The sequence below is a fragment of the Electrophorus electricus genome, chromosome 18 (assembly GCF_013358815.1).
Source record: "Electrophorus electricus isolate fEleEle1 chromosome 18, fEleEle1.pri, whole genome shotgun sequence".
Taxonomy (NCBI): domain Eukaryota; kingdom Metazoa; phylum Chordata; class Actinopteri; order Gymnotiformes; family Gymnotidae; genus Electrophorus; species Electrophorus electricus.
Genome location: NC_049552.1, coordinates 7,345,946 through 7,352,908, shown reverse-complemented (window position 1 = coordinate 7,352,908; position 6,963 = coordinate 7,345,946). Strand labels below are relative to the sequence as shown.

At 47.8% G+C, this 6,963-nt stretch overlaps 1 protein-coding gene across 2 annotated transcripts in view; it reads left to right on the top strand.

Moving 5' to 3' along the window:
* Nucleotides 1-1,654: 1,654 nt before the first annotated feature.
* prickle2a (prickle homolog 2a) overlaps nt 1,655-6,963 on the top strand; it is a 34,093-nt gene continuing 28,784 nt past the window's right edge. Inside the window, exon 1 of one of the 2 annotated variants that reach the window (XM_035536350.1) lies at nt 1,655-1,944. The gene's annotated coding sequence lies outside the window, so the exon portion shown is untranslated. Of the gene's footprint in view, nt 1,945-2,223; nt 2,303-6,963 lie in introns of those variants that run through there. The other variant, XM_035536351.1, reaches the window with a different exon arrangement.

Here is a 6,963-nt window from a genome sequence, read left to right as displayed (position 1 = left end):
CACACACATGCCCTCGATCTGTCTGTCCATTAACTGTCTAGACAAAGATTTTTCCATGACCTTTAGACCCTTGTAGTGCGTCCCCACAGGACGGCGGCTGTCCGAGGCTCGGCGTCCCCCATTCCTCCAGACCGCCTCGCCGCGCTTCTTCGGTTTTCATCAGCATGTTTGTCATCTCGACTTTGTTTCTGTGGAGAGGTTAATAAACAAACAGCGGCTCATCGTGGGAGCTCGTCGTCGTCTTGGATGAATCTCGAAGGGGAACAGCATGTGGTTTCTTCTAGCAGAGAGCCTGGGAGGGTGCTCGGGTGATAGCAGTGTCTGCAGCTTGCTCTTGATTAGGGGGGGTTTATCAATTTCTAATTTTTATCTGCAGTGTTTGAGAGAAATCAAAATCCTTCCAGTGTTTGTTGTGTTCTCTTGTGTTTATGTGTATTCATGTTGTGTTTGTTGTGCTCTCTCTCTCTCTCTCTCTCTCTCTCTCTCTCTCTCTTTTCTCTCTCTTTCTTTCCCTTCCACATTAAAACCTGCTATGATCTGTTGGCCTTTCAGAATGTTGATACCATGTTAGCTCCAGGTTTGTGTGCTGAGGGTTACCGAATTGGAGGGCTGACTGGTCCTTTGCCTTAACAGGTTTGGTGGACATTCAGGACCAAATCAGATCTTGGGTAAATCTGGAACCTTTAAAGACCCTCTAGAGCCAAATGTATATGAGTTAACGTCCAAACGAATCCAACCTCCTACTGGAGGTCCACTTCTACTGTTGTGGCTGTTTGACCGAAAAGTCTTCGATTCTGTTGCATTAGAGTTGATGAGAAACCTGGGTGTAAGCAGACTGAATTTCAGATGTGATGTATTGCTTGGCCCCTTTTAAAAGACGTGGAGTCTGGGAATGTGACGGGTATAGCACTGATCTGTTTGTGTAGCCATACACTCTGGTGCTGGACAGATGAGGGCCATGCTGGTATTATAAAACTCACTTCAATAACCTCATATTCATAAAGACCACTTGTCATTCAACTACAAATGTCCAGAACTGCATAAGAACTACTGTAGGTGCCCCCCCGCCTCTCTCTCTCCCTCTCTCCTGCTCTCTCTCTCTCTCTACCTCTCTCTCTCTCTCTCTCTCTCTCTCTCTCTCCTGCTCTCTCTCTCCCTCTCTCCTGCTCTCTCTCTCTCTCTCTCTCTACCTCTCTCTCTCTCTCTCTCTCTCTCCCTCTCTCCTGCTCTCTCTCTCTCTCTCTCTGCCTCTCTCTCTCTCTCTCTGCCTCTCTCTCTCTCTCTCCCTCTCTGCCTCTCTCTCTCTCTCTCTCTCTCTCTGCCTCTCTCTCTCTCTCTCCCTCTCTGTACTCCTCCTACACTCTTCATGCTCATCTCTTTTATCAAGCTCTTTTTGCGCTTTATTATATCCCATCTCCCCTTCTCTCTCTCTCTCTCTCTCTCTTTCTCTTACTCTCTCTCTTTCTCTCTTTTTCTCTGAGCCCCCTTGTGATTCTAATTAAAGTCAGTCATCTCATCCATGATTGGCTGAGAGCAGATGACTCACACCTACAGGGGTTTTAGAGGTGGGGGGGGGTTTGCTCTGTCTCTCTCTCTCTCTCTCTCTCTCTCTCTCTCTCTCTCTCTCATTCTCTCTCTTTTAGAGAATGCACTCTCTCTTCCCCTCTCCTGTTCGCATACACACGCGCACGCACGCACACCCTCGCTCTCTCCCGACAAACACGAGCCGAGGGAAGAAACCGGAGGGGGGAAAAAAAGAAAAAGACCCAGAAGTAAAGCAAGCCCTCCGCGTCTGCTCGGCGGGGTCCAGAGAAGAGGAAGAGTCCAGCCATCTCGTCCAGCTCTCTGTCTCTGAGCCCCACTGTAGCTCAGCGAGCAGCAGAGAGACCCACGGCGAGCGTGCGCGGAGAAAGAGGTGTGGGGGAAAAACAGAGAGGCGTAGAGGTGAGTGTCTCAGACCGCTGCATGTCTCGGATTTGGGGGGGTTTGGGGGGGTAAGTGGTGGTGGTGGGTGTGGGAGGTGTGGGATACGGAGCGAGCGCACGCATCTGCTGTGAACCCAGCATGCTCCTCAGCCCGCGTACGTCCGTGAGGAGTTGGGGGATGAGCTGGAGTGATGAGCAGGCTTTAGGATGTGCTCCTCGGAGCGGTGCGGACGAGGAGGTGCTACACAGCGCAGGGCTGCTCCTGGCTTGCTGTGACATTCAACTGGTTGTCGAGATGGGAGTGTCTAGAAATGTCCAGAAAGTTTGCTGCGGAGCTACAGTGGCGCAGTTACTGTTTAGTCACTAAGTAATGCAGAGTAAGTGTGCGTATGCGTGCGCGTGCCATGTGCGAGTGTGTGTTTGTGTGTGTTTGTGTGTGTTTTTGTGTGCGTTTGTGTGTGTGTGTCTGTGTGTGTATGTGTGTGTGTGTGTGTGTGTGTGTGCGTGTTTGTTTGCACATTTATATTTGTTTGTGTCTGTATGTTTGTGTGTGTGTGTGTTTAGTACATCCGTACGCATGAGTGTGTATGTGGAGTGTCCATAGTCGTGTGGGGGACGGCAATCAAGACAGTGCAGTGTGTGTTAGGGTGTGTGTTGGAAGCAAATGTTTCTAAGAACATTGGAAGCAAATGTCATAGCTACATGTTTATACATTTTGGTGGTGGGGAGCAAGTGTGTGTGTTTTTTAGTCCGTGTGCATGCAACTGACCGCGTGCGCTTCGTTACGGTTATGTGTGTGTGTGTGTGTGTGTGTCTATGAGCCTTGTTCAAAGCCTTCTCTGCTCTGTCGGAGCGTGGGTGGAAACTGAGAGATCTTTCTGCCTGTGATTGTGTGTGTGCGCGCGCGCGTGCGTGCGTGCGTGCGTGCGCGCGTGTGCGTGTGTGTGTGTGTGTGTGTGTGCGTGTGTGTGTGAAAGAAAGAGGGAGTGACAGATCTCTGAAAGAACAGTTGAGAGGGATGAGCTTTCTCTCCTCCTCAGCCCTCCCCTCTGCCTGCCCGAGGGGCAGCTACCTGCCTGCTGCCCGCACGCGTTTCCCCGTCTTTCCCTTCCATTCCGAGCCCTCGGCTGTCGGCAGAGAAACACATAATACGCCATTAAGAGACTTGAGACGTAGGAGACCAAATGCCAGGCAGAAACGCGTTTAATGAAGAGACAGAGTCGCGGGCACGCGTATGTGCGTGTGTGCGTGTGTGCGTGTGTGTGTGTGTGTGTGTGTGTGTGTGTGCGTGTGTGTGGCGGGGGAGCTTATTACTCTGTTCATATGTCTTGTGCATACATTATGTAACATATTGTATGTAATTTGAAGTGACGTTTCAGAAATAGTGGGGATTTTACAGCATAAATTAAATATTCCTGATTGTGTGACAGGCACAGGCAGACATGCATCATCATAAGTAGTTTACAATGTCATATAAATTTTGTTTATTCATTTATTTATTTGTAATCCGCGTGGTTTATACAATGAGAAGGGATGACATGGAATGTTTAAAGGATGTTAAGGATTTTCTCTCTCAATCACACACACACACACACACACACACACACACACACACACACACACACCACCACCATCCCAATAACTGCCATGCAGATAGAGCAGCTACAGATTTCAGTGGCAGTTTGGAGTTAACGACACGCACCTGAGGTCTCAAGGGTCCTGTTTCTCAGCTCCAGATCTGATTGGCTGAGCTGGTTATAATGAGCTCTACTAGGATCAAACCTGTGAATTATGGAGATTTTCTGACCTCGCTATCGCACACACACCCTCACAACTTTGCACATGCACATACACTGTGGTTGCACACACACACACACACACACACACACCCCACACATTTGTCATTTTTCCTGTTAACATGAAGCAAATATGAAACAGTAATTTATTCATCTGATGCTACATTTCCAGACTTCAGTTTCAAGCTAATGATGTCATCCCCAGTGCCAGGTTCCTCTGTATAATGGCACTGCATGAAAATGGTTGAAATACATATTTATGACAAACACAATCAACTATAAACAAATGGAGAAAATGGAGTGTGTGTGTGTGTGTGTGTGTGTGTGTGTGTGTGTGTGTGTGTGTGTGTGCGTGTGTTTATGGGTGGTTGCATCAGCAACACAGACTCATCTATTTTAGCTAGGGGCATGAACCATATATACCACAGGAATTAGGTGCACCCCCCCCCACACACACACACATTTTTAGCTTTTCTCCAATAATTAAACTGTTCAGTATTTACTGTATTATGTATAAGTGAGAGAGGTTTATCACATAGACATTCCCATGGCTACCCAGCATTCTCTCCTACCATCCTTTCACATACTAACCCTTCTGCTACACCTACACACACACACACACACACACTCCGAGCTCTTCAAGCTTATCAGAGTTCCATCGGCTTATATTTAGCGTGTTGGTGAGGGGAGTCAGGGGGGCGTCATTGTAAGAGAGGAGAAAGATGCATTGTTCTGTCCCCCGGTTTCTGAGTTTCTGTCAGTCTTTTGAGATGTTGATGCTGGATGCTAGCCCACTGTGAAATTGCATCATGCTTGGGTGGGCTGTGTGGAACCACTAGTGCCCACCTAGGTCTCTCTGTATCTGCTTATGTCTGTTTATATCGGCCTATAACTGTTTGTATATGCTCAGGGCTGCTTATATCTGTCTATATCTGCCTTTATCTGCCCTTATCTGTCTGTCTGCCTATAACTAACTATACCTCTCTATATCTGCTTTTATCTGTCTGTCTGCCTATAACTAACTATACCTGTCTATGTCTGCTTTTATCTGTGTCTGCCTATAACTAACTATACCTATCTTTGTCTGCTTTTATCTGTCTGTCTGCCTATAACTAACTATACCTCTCTATATCTGCCTTTATCTGTCTGTCTGTCTATAACTAACTATATTTCTCTGGGTCTGCTTTTATCTGTCTGTCTGCCTATAACTAACTATACCTGTCTATGTCCGCCTTTATCTGTCTGGTTCTGGGTGTCTCTTCCATCTATCTGGTATGCACATTATAGACAAGCTCCTGGCAAAACCTGTTCTGTTTCATTGAATCAGCACTAGCTGTGGGCAAATTTCAGTATGCCATCAATATACCATCTATATACCCCATGAATATACCATCAATATACCCCATCAATATACCTTCAATGTACTATCAATGTGGCATCAATTCTGCCATCAGTACCCTTGGGATAAGTGAAGAATTCTGAAAGCCACTGATATCGTTTAATTCTATAGACATTCTGCAATTGCACGTAGCAACATGGAACAGCAAGTTGTGATTAAAATAGCATATGTAATACTACATACACACAACTACATATTAATAACTACAACAAAGAATAATTCTTTAAGGGTGAAGTATAGCATTAAATTAGGACAGAAATGAACAAACCCTCAACATTGCCCCAGTCTGTACATGCCACATGTTTAATATTAATTGTGTGATTTACACATGTTCCAAATATTGATTAAAATTGGTGTAATAGTATAAATATTTAGGTCTTACCAAAATACTTGCAGATGCTTGCAAGGTGCCAAATGTTTGTGTATGCAGAACTATACCACATCCCTAACACACACACACACACAGTATATAGCGCACACCTGCCCTTTGTGTGCGACAGCGGAAGCCTCATCTCCCAGTGATAACGCCATTACAGCAAGACCTCTGACAAGGGGAGCGTCTCAGCAGCATGGCGTTTCTTGGCGAGTAACGCCACTTCGCCATCCAGGCGGATAAATGCGTGCGGAGGAACGCAAGATGCCATCTCAGAGTTCGCTCGCCGCGACAACCACGGAAGGCACAGAGGACGGCCCCGATCGGCCCTGCTGGCCGCCTCCGAGCTGGGAGGAGCAGGGAGATGTCTTTCCTTCTAACCGTCCGTCTCTGGGTATGTCTGCTCTCTGGCGAAGCGTGGGAACAGACCGATTCAAGGGGGAAGCCTCTGTCTGCGCCACGTAGTGGCTCCCCTACCCGCAGCTACCACATCGGCCCGCCCGCTCGGCCAGGGTTAGGAACCCGGGCCATAATCTTCGGGAGTCTTCGGGAGAATTCGAGCGAGCTTCTGACAGAATTCCCAAGTGGGCTTCAAAGTGACACAGGACATGCCTAAAGAGCGAAGCTCTGTAGACAGGTGGAAGGTATTAGCTACAAACTATGAGCCAAATTAGTAGAGTGCACACACACACACACACACACACACACACATCCGCAAATGCTCAGAGGACACAGAGAGCAAATCCAGAAATGGCCGCCAGATGAAGATTTTTTTTTTTTCCAGCTTGGACAGCTAACAGCTGCAGGCACATTGGAGAGAGAGAGAGAGAGAGCGAGAGAGAGAGAGAGAGCGAGAGAGAGAGAGAGAGAGAGAGAGAGAGAGAGAGAGAGAGAGAGAGAGAGAGAGAGAGAGCGAGAGAGAGAGAGAGAGAGAGAGAGAGAGAGAGAGAGAGAGAGAGAGCGAGAGAGAGAGAGAGGGGGGCACCATGAGCGGAGAGTTGTTTTGCCAAGCTGCCCCACTGGTGGTAAATTAGGGTGTAATGAAGGTTGTGTATCCCTCTCTTCCTCTCTCACTGTCTCCTTCTCTTTGTTGTGGTTGCCAGCAAGCTCCAGCTCTTGGCAAACCACTGTGCATACAGGCTAACCCTGCATAGCCTAATACACGAGCACGTCATCAGACCGAGCAACAGGCCGAGGGACGCAGACGCTCGCGTGTTGTGCCGGGAAGGACGCAGTCCGTACACGCGAACATTAGACCAGTAATTGTCGTTTCATCCTTTGTTTGTTGGAGTCGCAACATTGATATCGTCTAGCCCCCAATCTGGTGATGGTGTCTGGATGCCAAATCATGCCGCCCAATTATGCAAAGTGACCTTATGGCAAGTCTAAGGTCAGATGGAGCAACTCTATAACCAAACATTGGCTGACCAGGGAAATGGAACAGTTGTGCGGTGGAGCAAAGCTGGTCCC